Genomic DNA, 9430 nt, shown 5'->3' with positions numbered 1-9430 from the left:
CAAGTTTGCAGGCGACACAAAGGTTGGAGGTTGACTGTATAGAGGGCTGTTGTAGGCTGCAGCAGGACATTGACAGGATTCAGAGATGGGCTGAGAGGTGGCAGATGGAGTTCAACCTGGATAAATGCGAGGTGATGCATTTTGGAAGGTCGAATTTGAAAGCTGAGTACAGGATTAAGGATAGGATTCTTGGTAGTGTGGAGGAACAGAGGGATCTTGGTGTGCAGGTACATAGTTCCCTTAAAATGGCCACCCAAGTTGACAGGGTTGTTAAGAAAGCATATGGTGTTTTGGCTTTCATTAACAGGGGCCTTGAGTTTAAGAGTTGTGGGATCTGGTTGCAGCTCTATAAAAGTTTGGTTAGACCGCACTTGGAATACTGCATCCAGTTCTGGTCGCCCTATTATAGGAAAGATGTGGATGCTTTGGAGAGAGTTCAGAGGAGGTTTACCAGGATGCTGCCTGGAATGGAGGGCTTATCTTATGAAGAGAGGTTGACTGAGCTCGGACTTTTCTCCTTGGAGAAAAGGAGAAGAGGGGACCTAATTGAGGTATACAAGATAATGAGAGGCATAGATAGAGTCGATAGCCAGAGACTATTTCCCAGGGCAGAAATGGCTAACATGAGGGGTCGTAGTTTTAAGCTGGTTGGAGGAAAGTATAGAGGGGATGTCAGAGGCGGGTTCTTTACACAGAGAGTTGTGAGAGCATGGAATGCGTTGCCAGCAGCAGTTGTGGAAGCAAGGTCATTGGGGACATCTAAGAGAAATTTGAGGGTGCATACATGAGGATCAGTGGTCGGCACAACATCGTGGGCTGAAGGGCCTGTTCTGTGCTGTACTGTTCTATGTTCTAAACCTTCTCAGAACTGCTTCCAATGCATTAGCATCCTTCTGTAAATACAGTGACCAGCACAATACACTGTACTCCAGATGCGGGCTCCCCATGCCCTGTAACCTCGCCCCCAACTGACACCTTTCATGGTCAAATAGCTCATCTGCAAACTACGCCCAGTTTCATATTTCAACCAAGGCCGCCCAGGGAAACTCAGAGAGAGACAGAAAGAGAGAGAGAGAGAGAGAGAGACAGCATTGGCACCAACACTGACTCATAAAGGTGACATTGGAATGGAGTATTTTCAGTTATCTTATACACAGTGCAACATGAAGTAACTTCACTCTGTGAAATGTTCATATCAAAGGTACAACACCTTTCTCTTGCATTTCAACAGCATCAACTGGGGCTATAAACAATCTTAATATCTTGTTGTGGGGTATAACATCAAACAATACAATACAATGGTGCAACAAACTCCTTTGTTTCCTGGACTTCAAATCCATGGGCTGGATTCTATACTGTCCTCCATTCGTGGATTTGAGGATAGGGTGATGCACAATTTCCATGCCATGCATCAACGTCCAATCCATCCCCACCACCACTGCATTAAGTGATGACAGGGGAAGAATGGTGGGGGCGTGGGGCATAGCTTGGCGAGATTTGACAAAGGCACAGTGTGTGGCTATGGGGATTAATGGAGCAAGCCATTGAGGATAAGTGGGTTGGTAGGATTGGCAAGGATAGGGCATAGAGAGTTGTGAGAAGAGTGAGTGCTGAGGGTAGCAGGCCTGACAGTCAAAACCACAACTGGGATGAAGTGTACAAGGAAAGGCTTCTTGACCAGCCTACCTTGACATGCGGCATCCCCTATTTGATCCACAATGGGCTTTAATCTTTCCTGCACTCCTTGTCCCATCAGTTCAAAAAGAGAATTACATGTTTGGGGCTCTAAGCACACCTAAGCTAGGAAATACCCCATCCCTAAGATGGAAATTGGGCATTTGGTGCTGGAATGAGCTGCAAATCCATATCGAAAGTGTTTAACCCTTGTTTTGTGCATGTTTAATATACAGGGTGGAATTTGGCCATCTCCCGCTATCTGCTTCCAGCCTGTTGGGGAAAGGAGAGTTGTGGAATAGCAGTGCTTTTAGGAGCTGATGCAGAGAGTGTGCCATCTGCAATTCTCAGCCATGCAGCTGAGAACAGGAGTAAAAGTACAGACAACATTGATGAAATGTAACAGCAGCCAATCTCCCAAAGTTAACTTATGACGCTATTTGCCATGTGCCACTTGCTATTGTCAATCAGCTTTCTATGTTTAGCTGACTTCTGTCAAGAGAGGACCCACTGCAGCTTTTACTTGACAGGCAGCGGTATTCCATTCCTCAGGCATTTGAGTTTCTTACTGTTATTTAACTTAGGTTAATTTTGGCAAATTCCTGATTTGGATTCATTCCCCCTTCCTTCCTCAAGCAATTTTCTCACAGCCCCACAATTTCCTTATTTTCAAAGATAATGTCCTGTTTTCAGTCTTTTGGGCATCACTGTAGACATTTGAGTGTTGGTTTTTCAAGTATCTTACACTTGCACTGTCAGAAGGTGGTCATGCCAAACAAATCTGGTAGAATGTTTTGAGGAGGTGGCCAAATATTTTGATGAGGATAGTGCAGTTGATGTAGTTTATATGGATTCCAGCAAGGCTTTTTACAAGATCCCAAATGGGAGGCTGATAAAGAAGATAAAAGCACATAAGACCCAAGTAGCTTCACAATTTAGATCCAAAATTGGCCTGATGGTAAGAGACAGAGAGTGGTGGTGAAGGCTGCTTATGTGACTGGAGGCCAGTGTGCAGTGGTGTCCACAGGGATAAGTTCTGGGTCTCTTACTGTTCATGATATTCATAAATGATGTAGACGACATTGCGGGGCGGGGTCTGGGTGGATGCTAAGTTCACAGATGACACAAAGATTAGACAGGTGTTTGACAGTGAAGAGAAGGTGTTACGTTACAGGAGAATATTAATGGATTAGTCAGACAGGCAGATGGAATTTAGCCCTGATAAATGTGAGCTGGTGTACTTTGGAAAAAGGGAGACAAGGGAGTACTCAATAAATGGCAGGACATCAGATAGCTCAGGGGACCAGAGATCTTGAGGTGCTGGTCCACAAATCCCTGAAGGTGGCAATACAAGTTAATAGGTCAGAGGCGAAAGATTTTTGATTTAGAAAGCTCTTGTTATCTAAAGTTCCAAATCTTTCCATCTTTACCCTTCACTTTCACAAGAACATGCTGGTCCTGAACTCTAATCAACTGACCTTTAAAAGATTCCCACATGACAGAAGAGTATTTACCCTCAAACAAGTGCCCCAATCTACAAGCCCCAGCTCCTACCTCAGATTGTCTTTGTTAGCTTTGCCCCAATATTGTACATTCACATGAGTACTCTTATTCTTATTTATAAGTATTACAACACTTTTTTTAATGTATGAGATTAAATGGAGTAAACTGTACTGAACTTTTTTCTTGTCATCAGGTTTTTTTTAAAAACATTCTAAATATTTTCTTTAACCTCAGCATGTTTGCAAAGGGGTCTATCCCTATTGGATACTGGGCCAGTTGGCAGGAAGGAAGTAAGGACAAATGGTGTCCAGAGTGTGAAATGTCAAAGGATGGAACATGGGTAGTGATAGGGTGTCTGGGGTGATTTTGTTTTCAATCTTAATTTTATGGCTTTGACGAATGCCTGATCATCAATGTGAGCAATTCACCCAGCCGGCTTCCATGAGTAGCAAACACTGCCAATGAAAATCTTCCCGCACCCCTGCCCTCCCAACCCCGCCCAAGCTGGCAGCTGTGAAGCCATAACTCCAATTTCCACTTGCCTTCTGGAATGAAAACCCAAACATCCAGGCTTCTTCTCACCATGGGTCCAGGAGCTGACCCAACTCAGAGCTTCCACTACTGCAGCGAAAACTTAGGCTGAGCATTTGCTTCTAAAGTTTGGGTCATAGAGTCCTACAGCACAGAGACTGGTCTATGGCGACCAAAATATCCATCCACGCTAACCCCAATTCCCTGCACTTAGGCCAAATCCTTCTAATCCTTTCTTATCCATGTATCCAAATGTCTTTGAAATACTGTTAATGTACCTGCCTCAACCACTTCCACTGGCAGCTCATTCCTTATGTGTAAAAAAGCTGTCCATCAGGTTCCCTTTTATTCTTTCTCTTCTAACCTTAAACTGATGCCCTCTGATGCACAATTCCCCAACCCAGGTAAAAAGACTGAGTGCATTCACCTTATCCATGCCTCTCATGATCTTATACACTTCTATGACATCCCTCTTCAGTCTCCGTATGCTCTAAGGAAAAAGTCCCAGCCTGTCAAACCTCTCCTTATAACTCAGACCACTGAGTCTTGACAACATCCTTGTAAATTTCTTTTGCACTCTTTCTAGTTTAATAACATCCTTCCTACAACAAGGTGACCAAAATTGAACATAATACTTCAAGTGCAGTCTCATCAATGTCCTGTACAACTGCAACATAACTTCCCAACTCAATGCCCTGGCTAATGAAGGCCAGTGTGCTAAAAGCCTTCTTCACTGTCCTGTCAGCCTGCGACTCCACTTTCAGAGAACTGTGAACCTGAACTCCAAGATCCCGATACTCTTTAAGGCCCTACCATTCACCATGAAACTCCTACCTTGATTTGACTTTCCAAAATGCAACACCTCACACTTTCATCTGTATTAAACTCCATTTGCCATTTTTTGGCCCACTCCCCCAGCTGATCAAGGTCCTGCTGCAATTTCTGATAACCTACCTCACTGTCCATGATACCACCTATTTAAGTGTCATCAGCAAACTGACAAGCATCCTTCCACTATTACCCTCTGCTTCCTATTCAAGCCAATTCTGTATCCAATTTGCCAGCTCCCCCTGGATTCCAAGCGATCTGAACTTCCAGAGCAGCCTACCATGTGGAACCTTGTTGCCTTTTCAACTGCTGTCATTTGATGAATATTATTATGTAAATGTTCATATGGTGTGACTGCTTTGACTAAAACTTGTTACAATGTTTGATTCAGTCTGGTCCTTGTCACCACTCCAATAAACAATCACAAACAGACTCAAATGCCCACTCCCAATCTGAGGTTTTAAGCTCTAATTTAAGTTATATGAAAGTAAAAATCCAATGGAAACCACTCTGCCTTTGCTGGTTGACCCTTTGCATTAATAATCTGCCATCTCAAAAAATTCTTTGCTATTTCTTAATTCTACTAATATTTTTGAGGCTGTCTGCTCCCCTGTTTTTCTATTGAAGCAATTTGATTCTTAATTGCAAAAGGCTTGTCACCTCCCTGATCCCAGTCATAATCACCTTGCTGCCACGTCACACTCTCCAATTTGAATTTCCACCTGCAATCCATCCAATTTGTTTCTCGTTTATTAAAGAATGTTTGAGATTAGAGATTAGATTACTTACAGTGTGGAAACAGGCCCTTCGGCCCAACAAGTCCACACCGACCCACCGAAGCACAATCCACCCAGACCCATTCCCCTACATTTACCCCTTCACCTAATAGTACAGGCAATTTAGCATGGCCAATTCACCTAACCTGCACATTGGACTGTAGGAGGAATTGGAGTTACATACCCTAACCTGACCTTCATGCTTGAATGTTTCACTCGTACATTGTTTTCATCTCTTTTTCCCAGTTTTATTACTTGACTTATTATTAAAATCAGTGTGGCTTTACCTGCAGCAACTGAAGTGCGATTTCTGATTATTCTACATTTTCTTTTTGTTTACTTTCAATCCCTTATTTTCAAGCCCACCTCAGCCTCCACCTGGTTTCTAATTTAACATCCTTCATTTATCCTTTCCACAAAGACACATCTACGTACATCGCAATGTGGCAATCTTCAGAAGAAGGGTATACTGGTATCTTTGACTCTGCTTTCTCTCCGTAGAAGCTGTCAGACATGCTGAGTTTCTCCAGCATTTTCTGTTTATGTTTCTGATCTCCAGCATCTGCAGTTCTTTGTTTTATGTTAATGCTAATATCGGTGCTGGCATTCCAGGCGGATGCAGTCACACAAATATACACATGCATAGACACATACATATACACATACGCAATACAAACACACATGCAGAAATACAACACACACACATAGACACAAATCATAAAATCCCTACAGTGTGAAAACAGGCCCTTCAGCCCAACAAGTCCACACTGACCCTCCAAAGAATAACCCACTCAGACCCATTCCCCTATATTTATCCCTGACTAATGCACCTAACCTACACAGCCCTGAACACTACAGGCAATTTAGCATGGCCAAATTACTTAACCTGCACACCTTTGGACTGTGGGAGAAAACTAGACCACCGAGAGGACACCCACATATGCATGGGAAAAAGTGCAAACTTCACACAGACAGTCGCCTGAGGCTGGAATCAAACTCAGGTCCCTGGCGCTGTGAGGCAGCAGTGCTGACCACTGAGCCACGATGCCACCACACACAAGCATTAGCATACACAAATACACATAGACTCAGATAAAACTACACACATATATATACAAAGACACACAGAAATTAACTCACATAAAAGAAAATCTCACACACAAATAGGAAAAATATAAATCTCACACAGAGACACAGGTCACAGTATAATTGAAAACAGGGCTCACAAACCCACATAGGGGTGAGCCATGAACCCTCGCACAGAAAAAAAGGTATGGACTCTAATACCTAGAGACATAGAGCACTGATGCACATGTGCACTCAATGGGGTACAACGCACACACCAACTGACAGCACAGAATATACACACACACACATACAAACATAGCACAATGCATACAATATGTTTTAAAAACAGAAAGGTTTATGAGGCACACTGAGCGTTCATTTGTGGATGCATTTGTTAAACTTACTACTTCCTTTGCTCCTTAGAGAGCCACTGCTTGACCATCTTTTGTCTAACGCTTTCTTTGAATCCAGTAGCCTATCACTGGTTAAATTTCAATGCTTCTATGGGTTCCCTTCAACAACAGCCCATCGTAACTTCAGTCCACTGAGATCAGATGTTGCAGCTCCGTTCTTTCTCCTGCTGTCAATTCGCTGACCTCAGCTGTGGGATGCCAAAAGCTATGAATAAAACATGCAAACAAATTTTACACCCATCTGCCGGGAGGAATCTGTCAGAACTTACTAAGGTCTGTCAAACTTAAATCAAGTTGAAGGGCAGGACAGATCAAGTGGGAGACACTGCTTGTGAGACAGAAACCTGGCCCCTGATTCAGGATTTTAGACTACATTACAGCCCTGACTATTTGTCACAAATACTTTCAAGTATTTAGGAACATCATGAGGTAATTAACTGAGGATAAATTTGATTTTTCTTTTTCTTTTGCTGTTGGAAAGGATTCCGAGTACCTATTGTGCAGACATTTATTTCCATTCTCCTCACATCACAACCTGTAAGGCCCCCTCCAAGTTACTGCACATCCTGACTTGAAAATATATTGCCATTCCTTCACTGTCACTGCGTCAAAATCCTGGTATTCCCTCCCGAAGAGCATTGTGGACTGCAACGGGTTCAGAAAGGCAACTCACCACCACTTCATGGGCAACTAGGGACAGGCAATAAATGCTGGCCAGCCAGTAATGCCCACGCCTCCTGAATGAAAAGGGGTTGACTCAGTTTTGGTTACCTATGGATTAAATTTTCTCTCATATTATGAAAGTAAATGAGGACCACAGACGCACAAAGGCAGGTTAAAAGTGAAATTGTGACACAATGGTGGTGAACAAAGGAAAGTAGAGATAGTACTGAATTCAAGGAAGATATATATATAATATATATATATATATAATATATATGGGACAATTGTTAGAGTCCATTATAAAAGAACTAATGGAAGAGCTCTTAGAAAGAAGTGGTCAGATTGGACAGAATCAGCATGCATTTACAAAAGAGAAATCACGTTTGACAAATCTACTGGAAATCTTTCAGAATGCAACTCACAGAGTTGATGATGGGGGAGTCAGTGGATATAGTTTATTTGAACTTTCAGAAGATTTTCAACAGAGTCCCACATAAGAAATTAATGTGTAAAATTAAAGCATTGGGGGCGGTGTATTGAGACAGATAGAAAGTTGGTGCACCGACAGGAAACAAAATGAAGGAACAAATGTTTTTTTTTTCCAAATGACAGGCAGTGACTAATGGGGCAATGCAGGGATCAATACGATATATATTACTGATTTAGATAAGGGAATTAAATGTACAGTAATATCCCCAGATTTACAAATGACACAAATCTACATAAGACAGTGAACCAAGGCAAGGATGCTGAGTTGCTTGTGTGATTTCGACAGCCTTTGAGTGAATGGGCAAATGCATGGCAGATTCATTATAATGTGGATAAATGTGCGTTGGCCACTTTGGTAGCAACAAAAAAATACAAAAGCCGATCATTATCTGAACAGCTATAAATGGAGAGAGGGAAAGTGCAATGAGACCTGGGTGTCCTCAAATATTCGTCAATGAAAGCAAGTATGCAAGTGCAGCAGGCAGTGAAGGAGGCAAATACTATGTTGGCCTTCACAGTGAGAGGGTTTGAATCCAGAAGCAGGGATGTTTTGTTATCATTGTACAGGGAGAAAGTGAGGTCTGCAGATGCTGGAGATCAAAGTTGAAACTTTATTGCTGGAACAGCACAGCAGGTCAGGCAGCATCCAGGGAACAGGAGATTCGACGTTTCGGGCACAGGCCCTTCTTCAGGAATGAGCAGAGAGTGTTCAGCAGGAGAAAGTGGAAAATGAAGTGTTGTTCTTTGAACTTGCGTTAAGGAACACTGCAACAGATCTGGGACAGAAATGTTGGTGTAGGAACACAGTGGTGTGTTGAAGTGGAGGCAGTGGGAAACTCTGGGTCATGTTTTACAGACAGAGTGTAGGTGTTCAGCAAAGCGGTCATCAAATCTGTGTTTCATCTCCCCCGATATACAGGAGACCACATTCTGAGCAGTGAATGAAATAAATGAGTTGAGAGAAGTGCAGGTAAGCTGCTGCTTCACCTGGAAGGTGTGCCTGAGGCCTTGGATACTGAGGTTGGAGGAAGTAAATCGGCAAGTAAGTCACCTTGTGCAAGACCAACCCCTTCCCACAAACGTCACTTCAATATATTACCACCTTTCCTGAGCTGTTAACAGTTCTGATGAAGAATCGCCAGACTCGAAATATTATCTTGCTTTCAAAGAACACAGAACATTACAGCACAGTCCAGGCTCTCTGACCCTCAATGTTGTGCTGACCTGTGAAACCAGCCTGAAGCTGAACTAACCTGCATTGTTGCATTATCATCCATATGTTTATCCAATGGCCATTTAAAAAGACATTAAAGTCGGTGAGTCTACTACAGTTGCAGGCAGGGAGTTTCACGCCATTACTACTCTCTGAGTAAAGAAACTACCCCTCTGACATCTGTCCTATATCTATCACCGCTCAATTTAAAGCTATGTCCTCTCATGCTAGCCATCACTATCCGAGGAAAACGTCTCTCTCTGCTAACACTA

The 9430-nt window shown here is 42.8% G+C and overlaps 1 protein-coding gene across 1 annotated transcript in view; it reads right to left on the bottom strand.

The window, feature by feature from the left end:
* The window catches only part of LOC122552000 (erythroblast NAD(P)(+)--arginine ADP-ribosyltransferase-like), an 18623-nt gene extending 11645 nt beyond the window's left edge, over nt 1–6978 (bottom strand). Inside the window, exon 1 of the mRNA XM_043694562.1 lies at nt 6785–6978. The gene's annotated coding sequence lies outside the window, so the exon portion shown is untranslated. The remainder of the gene's footprint in view (nt 1–6784) is intronic.
* Nucleotides 6979–9430: the final 2452 nt, after the last annotated feature.

Source organism: Chiloscyllium plagiosum, chromosome 7 (genome assembly GCF_004010195.1).
Source record: "Chiloscyllium plagiosum isolate BGI_BamShark_2017 chromosome 7, ASM401019v2, whole genome shotgun sequence".
Classification (NCBI taxonomy): domain Eukaryota; kingdom Metazoa; phylum Chordata; class Chondrichthyes; order Orectolobiformes; family Hemiscylliidae; genus Chiloscyllium; species Chiloscyllium plagiosum.
This window is presented reverse-complemented; position numbering and strand designations above follow the sequence as displayed.